Below are 17,741 nucleotides of genomic sequence, written 5' to 3'. Positions count from 1 at the left end.
TGTGCATTTTGTTAGTTTAAGAAATACAATATATTCCTAGCTGCACTTTGCTGCTGCTGTGGCTGATGTTGCATTAATACTTCCCTCGTAGGAATACATGATGAAGAAATGCTGGCATTCAACTTGTTTTGTGAACTCAGTAGCAGTCACTAAATGTAATCTGGAATTGCCTAAAACAATTGGTGTGATATTGTCTTCAATACTGTTCACTCTAGTTCACAGGAAACACTATTACAATCACTGAACAGCAATATCAGGACATTTCACATATTTATTTCACTAAGCCGGTAACTGAGGTGATTCTTCCCTCCTTTGTACCTTCCATAAGAAGATGGAATGTGTTGCACACTGAGGGCCCGATTCATGGAAAAGTGTGCATAGATCCTGCAAAGCCTGTGCACTGAGAATGACTCTGCCAGGCCTGTGCGCATAGGTTTTTCTTTGCGCTCTGCATATTCATGGAATTTCCCTGCAAAGTAAGCCTTTATGCAAGTCATGACAGAAGCCCCCCGACAGGTCCTCCCATAAAGCAGATACCACCACTTATACCTACCTGTGTGCGGTCCTTAGGTATGAACTCATACCCTCCTTTTATCCTTTGTGGGGTCCCCTATAACCAAGCCACCACCCCGGCGATACTGCGTAGTGTCCCTCGAAACTATTCCCAACACTTCATCAACATGCATAACATGTGTTGTAAAAGATAACATTTCCTGGTAAATATGCGTGGGAACCCCCGTAAACCATTCCTGCACCCTGCTACACTGCTAACACGCACCCCTAACTTCTATGGGAAACCTGACTGTGTGCACGCACCCCTAAATCCAACATGCGATCTTACCTCTCTACGGTGATTCCTATGTGCAAGTGGCTGCACGTCTGTCTTTTGGTGGTGGTTATATCGAGAGCTTTGTGTAGTAATTTCCCCAATGTGAGGTTGCGCGGTCAGATCCATGAATCCGATTTTACCTGAGCAGTTGTGGGCGTATGATTGCTAGTGTGGGCCATCCCTCGGAAGGCCCACATTTCCCCTTGTCTGCCCCCTACTGTGGTCTATGCGCAGGCCACGCCCACGCTCTGCGAGGTGTCTCGCACAAGTCCCTGCATAGTACAAAAAAGACCTGAGCAGTCAATTCCATGACTTGACAAACAGGGTTTCGCTTGCGATTTGACACACAAAGTCCACATTTGAAGCACAATGAATTCCATGAATCGGGCCTGAGTTACAGCCACTAATCCCAGGGATTTTCTGTGATTTTCTTTCCCCTATCATTCTCTGATCAGCGACAAAAAGAGGACACATTCTGTTACAACCACTGGATGGGATTTTTCACTCTCTGATCGCTGACTCACTGACAAGAAATATCAAGTGTATGTGTCATGCAGTGTGTTCACTGGGATAATCTCCTCCCTATAAGGTGTCACACAAATATATCACATTTAGTTACCAATACTGGATCGTAATATTCGTCCATGCCTCCAAAAATGTCTGTAATCTTCACATCCATAGTCACTGACAAGCAATGCCTAATGCTTGCTTGTCATGAAAGTGGGTCACTTGAAATCTTTCATCCCTACTGGTAGCCACAAAAAGATAGCATGTGTGTTGCGCACTACGTTACAGCCACTCACTATAATCATCTCCTTTCAACCATCTCTGGGTTTTCACATTCTAAGCCAATTTTCCTGTCATTCTCTGCAAATCTCCCTAATGTGGTTTGTAAATTCCCATGTAATTCATCCCAACTCTCTTTGCTATCACGCAAATTAACCCTAATGTTTCCTGCAAATCACCATGATGTACTGCAATGGCATATGAGCAGTGAGTGCCTTCTCTGTCCCAATGGACTGATGATGGGTAATGTGGGCAGGTATGAGAAGTGTGAAAAACGAATATTCTAGCTCCAGACATCATACTGGACCAGTAGAGTGCACTGGTGGAGATGCCATTCGTGGCTGCATGCACTGAGCATCGCAATAGCAGAAGGGTACAAAGTACCAGATTACAGTTACATTCGCTGGTCTCTGGTTGATCTTGTTAAAGACTTCAGTTCCGGTACCAAGTCATCCAATATTCCAACATAATGCATTGTGGTGGTTTTAAAGCAGAACACAGAAGAGTTTTATTGTATGGCTCCTGTAAGACTCCAAGAGTGAACTGTAGGGGGAATTGTGGGGGTTTCTAAGTCTTTCAATAGACCTGCAAAAGTACATTGTGCAATATCTGCCGTTTCATCTTTGACACGTGAAATCAGACACCATGTAAACAACAAAAACAAAAAAGTCTTCTTTGTAGAAATGATCTTGACTTTCACGGCATGAAATGCTCCTGGATCAGCGGGGAATGGTGACGTGCACACGAAAACGTGAACTCGACTGCTTTCCCATTCTGCCCATAGGCCCAGCCACTCAGATTCCCATTGGTGGGCAGCTGCAGAAGGACTCTTGCTATTGAAGGGATTGATGCAGAGGACGGGACTCATTGAGTTAAGTGGAGGAAGCTGAGGAAGCCATTGGCTAAGAAAAGGGTTAGCTGCGCACTTCTGCCTTCTCACCCTGCTACGTGGGCTGAAGGGGTAACACTGGACGCTAATAAAAATATATGCACTTTATTTTGGCTTCATGCGACTACCTTTTGGAACCGCATGGCCCTTTTTCGCATGTGTTTGTTGTTTTTGTTATGGAATGATAATTCTGGCTCTTCGACAAGACCAAAAATTGAGACTGTTCTGTTTGGATTTTCAACATTCAACCAATGCAAAAGTCACAGGAATTTTGCTCAATATTCTGTTTCTATGCAATGTTACCAAAGATGTTGTATTCGAGGAATTTTATACTGAATCATTTTTACTGAAAACCCACGATTTTTTTAATTTTATTTTTATTTGGGGGGGCTCACCCCTCCCAAGCCCCCCGTTTCCCCATGTTTTAACTCACCCCAAGCCCCTCCCAACCTGTTTTAACCCTGTAACCCATTCATATAAATATATATATTTTTTTAAAATCTGCATTGTTTTGTTAAAACGGTTTTGGTAAAAAATGCCTCAAATAAAAAATCCTCAGTAAAAATCACTGGATACCGATATTATTTTCCTCTGTTGCCAAGAGATGTGTAAGGTCAGGCTGTAAAATGTGGTATGGATGGATTGGGCACGAACACGTGTTTATAACTAGCAGAGTATTTGTTTTCTTATCAGTGGAACCCCCCCCCCCCCAATCTACCACCCCACTCTCCATCACATGAATAGATAATGGTGACGTAGCACGGGGACACTGATATTGTTGCAGCGTGTAGATTTCCTTTATTAAAAGCATTTGTTACTGATACACCACAAATGCACTCAGTGAACAACGCTTGACGTTGAGCAGTTCTTTTATTTGAGTAGATTCACTTTCCAGTGCAGGGCCAAATATAAATATATATGTTGCTATGACATTTACTAAAAATTCAGAACAGGTAAAAATTCTGTAACAGAAAAGCACTGCAGAGGGACCAACTATTTCTGTAGCCAAGGGACATGCATGTCGTCCTCCCTCTCTCTGTGGCAACCTGATGAAAATGAACATTTAAGGCACCACCGTCACACAAGGGATTTGTCAACGGACAGACACAAAAACAAAAACAGGGGGGGGCAGGGTTAGCAGAGACAGACAGCCCAGAGTTATCAAGCCACTACAGCTAGCTAGCTGGGTGCATAGAGACCACAGTATCTTGTGAATGACTCTTCACTTCAGTCTCTATGGCACCTTGTCTTCCTTCCACAGTGTCGCAAACTCTCCCCAGTGTGTGTGGTACGTTCTCCTCACTTTCCTCCTACCATCACATTTTTGTGGCTTCCCAAGCGCGTCATAGTTACCACTCAATCTTGTGCTCTTGGGGGGCCTCTCCCTCTCCTGACCAACACATTTACTTTCTTTCCATGTAGCACAGCATTCACTTTGGTCCCAGCTGCACTCCCTGCTGTGGGATGCATTGAACAGATTCTGTCAAATATCGTGAGCACTATGGATCTTTGTATTTGCATATTTGTTTTCAGGCTGTCATATATTTAATTTCTGTGCATCACTGCATCGATCTTCGAGATGTAGGGTTCCACTATTGATCTGCACTGTCACATCGTTTGCCCTTTTACAGTATGAGGTTAGATTAATTTGTTTCACTAATGTTTACATGGAAAACCTACTGCACAGGAAAAATGTTGGGATGAATATTCCAGGCATTTCAGTAAACGTACGAGTCACTAACTGTTAATGAATACAAAAGGCATATGTTTTCCATTCAACCCAATATATTCAGATGTCTGAGACAAGTAAAATGAAAATACAGAAAGTGGCTAACTGGCCATGTTTAGCACACGTGCAAAGGCATAAAGCACCCTGGACACGTCTGCCCATGTTATGTGCGGCTAAGGAGAATGGTCTCGTCACTAGGGGTGCTAGTCCACTGGCCTTCCTTTTTCAGGTCTCGGGGGGTACCCTGGTGCAGCACAAGGGAAAAACACTTGCAGAATGAAAAGGAAGTATTTGCAAATATACTAATTATGTGAACCATCCTAAATTTAAGGGAAATAATTCTGATCCAGTTTGACTTGCTACCATTCATGCTTGCAGGCTGAAACTTGCCATCCCGCTAATCTACAGTGTCCAGTGAGCAGAAGGGCCAATCCAATCCAGCCTGAGGTGCCAGTCCAATTGACCAGAACCTCCCAGCTGACCATCCCACCAGAAGTGCCCTGCTGCCTGTAGAATGGATCTGTGATGACCAGAACCTGACGGTCCAATCTTACTTTATAGTGGACTGTAAGTATCAACAGGAATCATAGTAACCCATAGTATATTTGCCTTGTCCTACCCATATCTCAATCCATCCTCTCTTTAATTTAAGAACCTCCAATAGCGTCAGAACCATTTTTGCAACCCTGTTTGTATCCCTAGTGTTAGCGCTGATTTTTCTCATTTGTTTTGCTAGACCATAAGCCATTAGTGATTTGGTTTAAATAAAGTAATTCCCATAAAGAAAATGTAGTATCCTCCACATGAAGAGTTACAAGCGGCCGTGCGTAACTGAGCAGATTCCCGGACGGCGTTCTTCTTTTTCTTAGTCATTAATATAGTTTAAAAAAAACAATCTGTCATTTAAAACCAGTTTTCCGCTTTTATCAGTTAAAAACACCTCTCATTGAAACGTGCATATCTTCTTCAATTTTATAGCTAGAGACTTAATTTCAACTCTCACTGAAACCTAAGACCTGTAGCTTCAACCAAAAACTGTATTGCGAAACGGTATATTTACCCATTTTTATTAAAAATTGCATAGTGAAATTAAGGCGGGAACTTGCGTTTTTGCAAATGTTTTACACGTGTATTTTCCCATTCAAAGTATTTCCAAACTCCCATTCTGATTGAAAGTGTGTTCTGTTGTTCATAGTGTGGCTTATGTTTGTAAGAACCTGTTCAGTATTGCTCCCATAAGTATTTATATCAAATTAAGGACTTTTGCACACTTTTCATTGTTTTTCTAAGCCATTTTTCAACTGTCATTTTAAAAGTGTAAAAGTTCAAAAACACTTTTCTCTCTTGTTTGGGGAGGGGAGATTATATTCAAACACTGTATACTGCTCTACATTCCTGAATACCTGCTGCATACTTACATCTGTGTGGAAATTGCTCATTTGTGAATTAAGAACTTTGCAGGGGGAAATCTTAACCTAAGCGCTATCTTTCACAAGTCAGAATTGTTCTATTCTCTGTGTTTTAAATTCTTTGTTGCTAAAAAGTGAATGCAATTGCCTTACTTTCTTATTTGTATTGTCACCACACTGGCGATTGCTGCCCCTTATATATCAAAACCTATGTTGATTTGAATAAATAAATAAATATTTAACTTTACCAACCAGCCTAATTCCTAGTCCAGTGTGACCTGGGGGATATTTTGAGAAGGGTGTGATATGAGTGGTACATCACTCAGAATATTGAACCTATAGGCACAATAAATAAGTATTTCATCTGGGCATTACATGCTAGGCGAAACCCGGGTGTATTGCCTGATTGAAATCCTTAACAATTCAGGTCTCCTAGGAGACTAAGCACATGGAGTTTCGGGCACCTCCTTCACATCCTGTCCATCCCCGACACTCTGGCACCAGAGCAGGGCTTCAGCACAGAAGCCCACCAAAGTGCACGAACAAAGGGTCCAAACCTGGTTTGGCACGCAGAGACACACACAAGAAGGACTTTTCCTAAAAGAAATGGCGAAAAAAGATGACCAGAGTCTGTTTTTACAGATCGTTCTGGGGTGCCATATTGAAAAACATGGCTACCGCTGATTTTGAGCTACCGTTTTTAGCGGTCACGAAAAATCACGGTAGTTGATCTAAACCACTGACACCAGCCATTTAAAATAGGAAAAGGTAATATTTTACAGTTACATGAGTGTTTTTACTCACTGAGGGGAAGCTAAGCAACCCCTCTAGCACTCTATAGTAAGATAGGGCATGCTGAGTCAGTAAATTTAAAGAGACTAGTAAAGTCAATTTAACTTTACTTATCCTGAGAGACAGTATTCATTCTCAGGGAAGGTAGTTAATGTTAGGCAGAATCATATGCAGTATCCTTTGGGAACACAACACACAATTAAGACTACAAGTGACAGTTCAAATTCACCTTTGGTACAAGCCAGTACCACACAGTAAAGTGGAACCGATGGCTGAGCAGCCAGACTTATCTCAAGAGTAAAGTGAGCAGTACCAATAGTTACACAAAGGACAGCAATTACTATGGTTCAAACAAACACTGACTCAAGGTTTCTGAGTAAAAGAATGTACATTTATTTACACATCAGTTATAAAACATTTCACTATTATCAAGCAATTGAAAAATCACAATCTTAATCCACTACAACACACACAATAGATTCTGGACAAGTTAAGCTAAAAAATTAAGTGTGAGCAAAATGACACACCAGTAAGTGAAAAGGGAGGGAAAGACAAAGTTAGACAAAAGTTGAGCAGCACCAACAAGTAAGTAAGCAGGGCAATCTAGAAAAAGTAACTACATTGAGGAAATCAAATCAAGAGGCCTGGGCCAAAGTCAATGGACCAGAGTCTTTGCAGGGGATCACACAGTTCAGAGTAGTTTGCAGTTAAGTCCTCGCCAAGAGTTCAGAACGAAGTTGGTCAGACGAAAAGTTACTTTAAAGAATAGAGAAGGACAAGCCCTCGGATTGGCAAAAGATTTCAAAAACTTTTAACGCCGTCGGACGGAACAGACAACCGGATTTGAACAGTACCTTAAATGGAGAAGAAGGCTGTAGCTGAGGCAGACGTTTCTGGTAGGTCCGGCAGGCTCACGGTTCCTGAAGCGACTTTCGGACTGACACGAAGTAGGAAGACTGGAAGGTCCTGCACTGCCCAGGGAAGAAACCAGCAGCAGAGCAAAGCAACAAATAAAATGTGCGCACCTTAAAACCCAAGCAGGGTACAATCCTCCTGGCTATCCGGTTTATTGTAGCTGTGCACAGCAAATTCGACCAGAGGAGGGAGGCCTGGCTTGCAGTTTGGTGAACTGGTTGTTCCCACCAGCTCAAGGGGAGAAGATTCCTTGCAGATCTTCCCTGTCGTTGAAGTTTGGAGATTCAGACCCGCAGATGGGCTTCCCCAGGAGTTGACTTCATGGTAGAGGTCCTCTTCTGTCAGCTTCTCTTTGGTTCTCTCGATCCAGTGGCAACTCTGCCTTCTCAGTCCCAGAGACCTGCTTTTTATACAGTTTTCCCCCATTCACACAGCCTGGCTGTCAATCACACAGCAGGGTGGCTGTCCCGGCGGGATAGTCACTACAGCCAATCAGCCAAACAGAGAGTGACATGGGTCTCCAAGGAGACCCTGTGCAGGGAGCCTCAAACCCCTCCCTCACATTCTGTCCCCCTCAGACATTCAGGTGCCTAAGGAGGGCTTTTGTGCAGAAGCCGGCCGAAGGAACCAAACCTGGTTTGGCGCACAGAGTGAAACATGAGAAAGACTAATAAAGTCAATGGCAACTTTACATGTTCTGGGAGACAGTAGTCAGTCCCAGAAAATGAAGTTTAAAGTGGGAAGTCTGAAAAAGACAACCCTGTGTCACTGCACTGAAGGTGCTGTGTAACACAGTAAAAAGATGATGCCTATGGGGTAGGTGAGGCGCCACAATCTATGAACACAAAAATGTTAAAAACATACAACAAAACACATGTAAGAGTCGGAAAAAAACGACTCCCACTCTTACCAGGTGAAAAAAATAAATCATAGAAATACAGCAAAGCTGCTGAGGGACTCAGTAGGCAAGGGAAATTAGCCATTCTGGACAATTCTCCCTAACACTCACCCCCCCCATACTAAGGGACCAGAGGAACTAATCCCCACCAGGATGGATCTCCTGTTGCAAGTCGGTTAAATGGCCTGATGAGTACACCAACATACTTGTGTAACCCTTGCTAGGAACTATTTTTCCAATTGTTCTCATTTGTAGACTATATGACCTTCAAACCTGTTGTGGTACATCTCTCTTTTTTAATGTATAGGGGATCTGTTCTAACAGTACCTTAGAAGTTGTAACAACCTCTGAACCTACAACAGGCTTTTTCAAGGGGTCCTTAGAAAGGAATCTCTTAAATCTAGAGGGGCCTTCATGGTTCCTCACCACCTCTCTCACAATAGCAGGTTGGGTCTCAGGCATCTTGGTTGGAGGGGTTGTGGTCAGGCAAGGTACATGTTTCCACTTCCTCTGAGATCTGACCTTACTTATTTTAGAAGTTTCCCTCCTAAAACTAGGATTTACATTGGAGTCTTCAGTAGAAGCTCCAATAGTCTTAAGGTGTTTAGCCTTCGACCTATTTTTCCTAGTTTTCCACCAGCTTTGAGAATTACCAGTTCTCACAGGCCTAGAGAAGGATCTAATTCGTCTATCCACCTCTTTTTCAGCAGCAGGGGGAGTGAAAGACTTTAACATTGGATGGGCAATGATGGAGCTTGGTTGGGGCTCCCATTTCCCTACTATACTAGCCTCAGATTTGCCTGGGTTAGAGGTCAATTTACTAACACCAGGGCTTGCAGTGGGGTTCTGTGTAGAAGTTCCCACAGGCTCGCAGTGGTCTCTTAAGGTTGCCTCCCTAGCCAATTTGGTTTGGTTCTGTTTTCTCTCACTGGGAGGCCTAGGGGTACTGGATACTACTCCTAGGGCTTTTAGATCATTCCCCAACAAGACTCTCCCAGGCACCTAATTCTGGACACTGACAGGGATCCTCACTGTCATATTATTACACTGAATGAGAGCTGGCAGAATTGGAACCAACTGGACAGGGCCTCCAGAGAATTTAGTGAGACCTTTGGGTGCCTTAGTAACATCCTCAGGCTTGAGAAAGCGTTCTTCCGCTACTGTTCTGCTGGCCCAAGTGTCTCTCCTGGAAGGGGTATCCTGGCCATTGATAAGAACACTATCCATATAATACCCTCTAGAGTTTTCTAGAATGGAGTTGTACACAACCAAATTCTGTTTCTTACCCAGACCCATGGACTCTAAGGATACAGTTGCCTGAAGACCCAAGGGTGCTTCAGCAAATAGTTCAAAGTGGGCACTAGCAATTTGTACTTCTTCCTGCAGGTTTACCTTTGCAGCTGGGCTCTCCTTTGACATGGTCAGTTGACCCACAAACATAGCATTTACCAAATGCTCTCTGGAAAGGGGGCTTCTGCTGACCTCCCTCTGGTTGAGCACCAGAGGATTCACTAGCCCTATTTGGTTTCCCTTGTGGCTTACCCTGTTTATGTTTGGGGGCCTCTGCTGGATGGGAGGTATTTGAATTATCCTTGTTATCTTTCTTTGGCTGCTTTCCCTCATCCTTCTTCTGAGTTGTCCCAGAAACCTTGTGAGTAGCCTGTTGGCAACCCACAAGTCAGCAGTCTTAGCTAACTTCTTTGGATCTATCTCCTTAGAATCAGCCAAGTGCTGCCTGAGCTCTGGAGAGCAAGCATCATAAATTGACTCCAACATAGCAAGATTTCTCATACCTTCATAAGTGTTTACTCTGTAACCCTTAACCCAACCATCTAGGGTTTTCAAACATTCACATACCCAGGTAGCCCAAGGGGTACCATCATGCTTTTTGAGGGTCCTAAAGCTATTAAGGTGCTGGGAAGGGGTATTCCCAAATCTAGCAATTAAAGCTAGCTTCACACACTCATAATCCATCTTATCCACCTCCCCAAACTCCATCACAACATCAGAAGCAACAGTGGGTAACCTAGAGAAGAGCCAGGGAAGCAACTGATTCCCTGTAATGTCTTGAATCCCATGGTTATATTCAAGCATTGCTTCAAGCATTGCCAACCACTCCAAAATATCAAGCTTAACCTCATACATATACACAATTTCTTTAGGCATAAGGGGTCTCTTAGGACTGGAAGACCTAAAAGACTCTGAGAGAGAAGTATTTTCCAAAGAAAACTTTTTCATTTGTATGGCATGGTTCATCTCCCTTTCTCTGAGCTTAAGTTCTTGATGCTTTTGTTCAGTTCGAGCATTTAAAAGTTTAAATTCCAATTCAAGCCTCGTCGTTTCTAGAGCAATGAATTCAGAACTGAGTGTAGGACTTGTAGGGGTCCCATGGACAAAGGTTGAGGTTGCTGAGCAGGCAAAGGAGCAGTGAGGCCTACATTGTGGGACACACCTGTTTCATCTAACTCATCAATAATAGACACATTATCATCCTCATCATTTTCCACATTTGCTGAGGGGTTAGGCATTTCAGACCCACCCTCCAGACTGTGTTTCTCTAACAACCTTTCAATCAATTCAGACGTTTTACCTTTAACAGAGAGATCCATTTCTCTACACAGATTTTTCAGATAATGAAGACCGGGATAGATAGTGTTCCCAGCAGGGATCCCCTTCTCAGCTATCAAACCCCTTACATTAGCTTTATAATGTAAATGATTTCAACCCGGCATGCCACCTAAGTCAATGCCTAGCGTGTGATGCACAGTTGGAACCCTTAATTATATATCTTTGTCTATGAGTTCTTTTATTTCAGAATGATGTACCCTTATATCACGCCCCTCTCTTTGAATCCCCCCGGTCTCACTGAACCAGGAAGCAGGCTGTTTTGCAAAGTTAAAATATTTATTTTTTTGAATTTGAACAAGATATATGTCACACATTTATGAATTTGAACAATATCTGGATATCACACTATTAAGATTTATACAATGATCAGCATTGGGTGAAATCTCAACAATCAACAATCTCTTTAATCAGAATGAGTATGGATAAGAAAAATAATACAGCATGGAATAATACTTGATATGGATAGGAAAACAATGCAGCATGGAATAATACTTGATGTGGGTTCAATCAAATGCAATGTCACTCTTTCCCCTTGATACTACTCAATCCCCCCTAATATGCAATATAGAGATGGAAGGAGATAAAACAGGTTTCAGGAATATACAATCTCAACCAATACAGTTTAAATCCCAACTCCCCCCAGCAAGCAGAGAGAAACAGGAATGATTTCAAACAGGTTGAATGCTTTTGAATGTGGTTTTGAATGAATGGGAAAAACACTGAAAAATGAATTTAATTCTCTAAATTGGATTCAAAACTAGTGTGAGCCGCTTTGGATAGTTCCAGGTAAACACTAGCAATGAGGATTGAATAACTAGCCGATTGAAAACTGAATTTTCAGTTCGGATGCAAAGAATAGCTATTTTACATGTGATGAAATTGAGCCAAATGTGAATTTGTGCGAACTTTTCAGCGCAAGAGAAACACGATTACAGAAGAACTACAAGGAGTTGGAATGCGGTTTTAGGTTTGTTTGAAAGCTGAGGATGTTAGCTTCAATTTGACATGTACGGTATGGAAGTTACAGAGGTTTTAGTAGAAGTCAATTTTTCTCAGAAAGAGTCAAGATTTTCAAATGAAAGATGCGCTTTTGAATATTACCAACAAGAATTTTCTGTACACTAAAGAGTCTATGACGATGCAAGATACCCAACGGGACAGCCACCAGATCAGGGCGCTTATGTTCTGACTTTTGCCCAGCAAATATATTAGCACAATATAGGACTATATGGATGAGGGAAAGATTCGGGAAAAACAAAAGAGATTCTAAAATGCAGTTCTGGATATGATGGAATGATTTGGATAAGATTACTTAAGGATAAGAGATTGGCTATGGAAAATTATATGCTATAGATACTCACAACTATGGTTTGGAATAGGCCCGTCAAAGATCTGGTCAAAGGTTTTGGACTGGAATTCCACTAGCCCACTGGACAGGATTCAGGCACCCGGTTCTGTACTCAGCACGGCACTCTGGTCTCTGCACGGCCTCTGAAGTGGATCTGACGGGTTGATTCTGGGTTACAGCTATCAGGTTACAGCTCTGCTCTACTGGTATGGACCTCTGGGTTCTGACAAGAGTTCTTGGCAAGAAGCAGAAACAGCACAGCCAGGCTATTCAATTTTTGGTGTGCCCTTTGGAAGTCTGGGGTTAAAATCAGGTTTGAAGATTTAAAGGCCAGCTGAGAAGGGTTCAGCTTTGGAATTGGGCCTTCTGCTTTCAGAGTTCTGGAGTCTTGGATCTGGGTTCTCCTGCAGAGTGCTTCGCCGACAATCAGTTGATGGGTGAATGTGTGTGTGTCTCTAGGTCCTCAACAGTCCCTATTTATGTGTTCCCCAAAGGGGTGGGTAGGCTAAATTATACTAAGCACACCATCTAGGAATCCTATTGGTTAAAGTGTTTCCCCTCTCCTGATTTGAGAAGGAAATCTAGTGTCATAGTGATGCTGCATTTTACAACCCAGGGAGTACCTCCCCCTGGTTTCCGTACACTAAATCTATTTTCCACATAAATCATATTTAAATATCACCAACTTGCTAATAATACATATTCACATTACAGGTTTAGTAGGGCACGTATCCATCTGAGTTTCATTTTAGTGCGAGCTTTGGTTCAAAATTGACAGTTTTATGCGCTTTTGGTGGGGTACCCAGTGTCAGATCTGTCCACATTTTTCTCCATACATGTGCATGACATCTGGGCATAATCCTGTAATCTTTCATATTACTAGCATTATTTCAATTGCTACAACATCCAAATTTCGGTAGTCCTATCTCTGAACAATCCACTGAGTTCAAACGGTGAGCAGCATTTTCATATTAACAACCTCTAATTTACAGATTTTTCCACATTTTCACAGTTTTCTATGAGTCTTTTTCAAAAAGATATTTTCTTGTAATCTAAGATACACAAATCTGTCTAGTCCCGCCCCCAGAGTATGCTGGGTCCAGAGCACTCCCAGGCTCCCTTCCTGCTGGCAGTTGTTTTCTGTTGACAGTTGAATCTGGATATCTTTTCAATCAAGGGAGTCTTTTATCTCTCCTGAGAGCAACATGCGAAAATCTCCTCCCACCTCCATTAACAACTCGATGACAATTACTAAGCAGAGAGCAGAGGGAAGATGCCTTTGTTTGGGGCAAACTGTGGAGTGTGCTTTTGAAGTACTATGGCTAACATTAGTTCACTTTTAAAACCACTTGTTTAAAATGGTCTTTTCTAAATAAACTTACATTTTCAACAACTATACACACAGATCTCATAATTCCAGTCTTTTTCAAACATAGAGATTGAATTGTAGCAACCTATATTGCTTTTGATGGCAAGTCTCTTCTTTTCCACAATTTGATTTTAAGACACACGTTTTAAACTGCCAGTATAAGTAAATGTCTGCTCTGACACAGGCGAGCGGTGGTACTGCGCCCATATTCTGACATATTTTTCCAGGCAATTACCTTTTTGAATGGGGATATTTTTGTAATGAAATGTGCTTCTCCTGCATTGTGCTTAGGTGGATTCTTTAAATAAAGTGATGTTTGAGACCGAACAAGGATGTTGGATCCTTTCTGATGTTTGGGAACCATGATTTTGCACTTTCAACAGCCAAGGAAAAACAGATTTTAAAGCACTTCTGGGTTTTCCTTGAAATGCACACGGCCTTTTCAAATAGTTCCATTTCACTCTGTGGGCAGCCCAATGACAGGTTTTGGCAGTGTGGTCTCCTGTTCTACCATTGACTTAGGCGAAATGGATTGGCAGCCTATTTTTCAGGTTTCCCTGTGCACTTCTCAGAGATTTTTAGCACACATAAGGCTTTTCGGCGGCCACTCTGTTGTTTTTGATGAAAGCAGCACACAGTTGCATTGCAGGGCAGAGCCTAGTGGGTCAGAACATCCCACAATAAGAAACAATAATTTTTGGTGGTTTTGGCAAAGTAGTTCCTGGTGGCGATATACTCCTCTCTTGCAATCCGCTTTCCAGGATGCTAGATGTACCGTTTGAAGCAAAAGCAATCTTGGTTCCTTCCAGGTTCATGTTTAGAGCAATGATAGGAACCACACTAGCTGGTTTGTTTGTGCAGATCAACATGGGCTTGGTCGGGTTCTCGTGATGGCCCTTTAGCGATGCTGGCAGGCATACAAGGGGCGCCTCTGTTACAGCAGTAGATATGATGGGTTTTACTGCAGAGGAGAGAGCCCCCTAAACATCATTATCAAAGTCCAGCAGCCCACAGCTCATCTGGTCCAGTGAAAACACGCCACTTTTCTCAGGGCTGGGTGCAGAAGGGGGTGAACAACCTTTCCCAACACCAGTTGTTGCAGCTGCACCGTCTTACCTTTTGTCCCACTCTACGGCTTACTTATATTGCTCCCTTTCGCAGGTACAGCATTTACCAAGAAGTGATTGATTTCTTTATTTAACTGGTAGGCATCACCCGTAATCATAAGACAAGGCCCTTTGATCAGGGGCTGGAATGCGCAGAGCCTGCCTCCTTCTCTTTAAAGTCAGAAGTTTCGTCTTGAATACACGTGGTGCAGAGGGACTTTGTGGTGATAGGCGGGAGGCCACCATGACCTCTATTACGGACATTGCTGTCGTGTTTACATTATATTGCAGGGGTGAAGAAAGGAGGTGGACCAAGCCAGCTGTAAGGACAACAATAACGGTTCAAGGTAATCCCCCTAGTGCACTCCTCACCTTGTTCCAGTAAAACTGAAGAGAGATGCCGATCTTTGGGTTTTGAGATGCAGAATACAGCTGGAAAACAAGCACCCCCTTTGGGTGCTTAACACCACTGTATGCAGAGCTGGCGTTAGGGTGTCGGGGGCGGGGGGCTTTGCGACCGCCTGGGGCGCCATTAGCCCCCCTGCCACACCAGGTCGGGGAGTCTTCTAAGGGCTCCTCTGAGCTGGCGTAGTGAAAAAAGGTGCAGCAGGCGCCATTTTGTTATTAAATGCGCCCATGGTGGTGGGGCGCATTTAATAACAATAGGGTGCAGCACCCTATTCACATGATGATTACCTCCCTGCTCCAATGCGGGAGCCAGGAGGTTTTCATTGGAATAGGACGCTCATGCATGCATAGGCGCCGGAGCAGGAAGGGACCAAACAAAGGTGGCGCTCCTGCCTCCCCTGCCCGCCTCTCCCCCTGTCAACAAGGGGCGCGTGGGGAGGGGGGAGCCAATTCTCCCAGGGCACTGCTGCCTCTAAGGCTGGCCCTGCCTGTGGGAGTGTAACACCACGCACCCATGGTCCCCAGCGGGCTATCGGCCCTGGCGGGGAATGCTGCCGGCAAAATGCTGGAGGGGAGTGTTCTGCAGCCGATCCTAAGAGGTATGGAGGCCCTCCTGGGCCGGAAAGGAGCTGATGCTCGTCACCCCGCGCCCTTGTCTGTCTGGTTGGTGGGGTCAAAACAAGATGTTTTCAATATAGACCCCTACAAAAAATATTTCTTTTATCTTCCAACTGTTTAATTGGTGAACATGTCACACCCTTTTAAATGTTCAAATTAAACACATAGGACATTAACAAAAACAACATTTTCATGAGGGTCAAGACAACCACATCAAAAACAAGAACTGTACAATATGAAAGTTGACATTATTAATACTGTTTATTGAAGGGTTAGATACCTAATAGAGAGAGCCATCTTAGAGAAAAAAGGTGTCTACTACTGTACTCTGCATTCTACCATAGAGTCCTTTTGTGACTGATCTAGACCCTATGGTTCAACAATACAATCTCCATTACAATCTATAACTTCCACAATTGGGCTCTAATGTCAAATATTACTATTACAAAATCAGCCTTCTTTTGGACAGGCGCAGCTGTAGCTGATGCGTATAATTCAATGTTGCTCACTGGGCCTCATTAGGACCCTGGGGGTAGCCGTGCCCGGCTGCCACCAGTAATAATTTTTTTATCGGGTCCAACAAAAGGGCAATAACCGGGTTATGCCAACCTTGGCGGACCCGGTAATTGCCCTTTTCTTGGACCCAGTAAAAATCAATCCCCAATCAATCCCAATTCCCATTTGAGCCCCATAGGGATGCTAATGACGGGCCCATTGTTAGCTTCCTGGCCTGCTAGCGGGTCCGCTTTTCACGTCTGGACCCTCGAGCAGGCCTCGAAATAGGGCATCACGTAATGAACAGTGCCGGTCCCGTACCGGCACTGTTCATTACGGGAGCGTCAGGGTCCTAATGAGACCCACAGTCTTTAGTAGCTGCAAATAAACTACAGAGTTCATTGAATCACTGTTTTCTACTTGCTATCCTTTATAATGTCCAGGAAAATCTGGATATAATTTTAAAGGATGTTGAACTCCGGGTATGGCCTGAGGGCGTGGTCTATGTAGCTAATATGTCTTGTAGTTGTATGTATGACAGAAAGTAGTAAATGTTTTTTTTTTTTTTAAATTAACATTAATCAATTTAATGAAAAAAATCATGCAGTGAGGTTAGAGGACACAGAGAAAAGAATGATAATTATTTTAGGTTGTAGTGCACATTGCCATGAAAGCTGAGTGTGCAGTTTAGAAGTTGTCCAGGAAGGAAGAGGATGGTTGGATTAGGGTTTTCCATATTGTTAATGGGAAATGAATCGTTCTGTTTGTCTGTAATGTCTTGTGACTTTGGGCCTGATTCTCAGAGCATTTTCCTATGGAATTGCGCCATTATAAAACGCTTCTGTGAATCAGGGCCTTTAAGTTTGTATTGTCAGCATTATACAAGAGGGTGGACCATTGATTGTTTTTGTTGTTTGGTGATGCCCAATAGCTTCGACTAGAGGATTAATTCCTGTGCCCGGTTGCTGTCATTATTTGGTGTGTGTCTAGGCGGGCATCAGCTAATGCTTGAATTGCAGTTACACGTAGGCTGTGGTTTGTGTATATTGTGGAGAGGTTTTTTGCTGATTGTGGGTATCATATTGGCTAGTGACTTTTTGCCTAGTGGATGCTTCAGTTGTAGTTTGTTTGTTTTAAGAGTTCAAAGAAAGAGGGAGCGTCCGCTGATAGCTTGCTTATAAATAGTTCAAGAGATTGGAGTGGGCACATTTCATCATTAGTCTGCTCTTACATTGGTCCATGTAGGATATTCAGTGAGCTTGTGGTGATTTTTGGTGGTCTCATTAAAGGTCATTGTGCCAAAACGGCAGGCATTTTCATCTGTATGCATTGAGAAGACATTAAAGGTACTGCGTGATGTCCTTCTTGGTCGTGCGAATTGTAGTTGTAAGGTGAAGTGGTGACGACACATTTGTAAAACAACAAAGGTTTTTATTTTTTGTAGGTTGTACAGTTCTATATGTGGTTCGTGGGTAAAAAAGTTTTTGCCTTGACATCTGGATTTTTTCATCACTGAGATAAA

Source organism: Ambystoma mexicanum, chromosome 1p, assembly GCF_040938575.1.
Source record: "Ambystoma mexicanum isolate Mex_15411 chromosome 1p, UKY_AmexF1_1, whole genome shotgun sequence".
Lineage (NCBI taxonomy): Eukaryota > Metazoa > Chordata > Amphibia > Caudata > Ambystomatidae > Ambystoma > Ambystoma mexicanum.
The sequence above is the reverse complement of the archived record's forward strand: the minus strand, read 5'-3'. Positions refer to the sequence as shown.